Source organism: Penaeus monodon, chromosome 24, assembly GCF_015228065.2.
Source record: "Penaeus monodon isolate SGIC_2016 chromosome 24, NSTDA_Pmon_1, whole genome shotgun sequence".
Classification (NCBI taxonomy): domain Eukaryota; kingdom Metazoa; phylum Arthropoda; class Malacostraca; order Decapoda; family Penaeidae; genus Penaeus; species Penaeus monodon.
In genome coordinates this window covers 25,396,340-25,396,710 of record NC_051409.1, presented here as the reverse complement: position 1 = coordinate 25,396,710, position 371 = coordinate 25,396,340, and positions in this window count along the sequence as shown.

Here is a 371-nt window from a genome sequence, read left to right as displayed (position 1 = left end):
ACCATCTCGCTTCCTTGGCCTCTTGACGGAAAAAAATGTTCTTTAACGCTTTTATGATCATTTCCGAGGCTGTCCAAATTTAGAACCGTTCAAGGTCCTCGCAGCTCAATAGGCATAAAAGAGACAAGAAATGTCATTACAGCTACAGTCAAAATATGAAACAAATTAAAGAAAAATATTGCAAAAATATGACTTTCCTATTCAGATTCATGCACATGAATGATGAACAGCTCACCAATGACTTATATAAAACAAACACCAAGGTATTCAATTTCAGCCGAGCGCGACACGAGGAAAAGTGTCACAGACCTCTCCAGGCATTTTCCTTCGCAGGCGTCCTCGACCTTTTTAGAATAAACAAAAGCACGTTT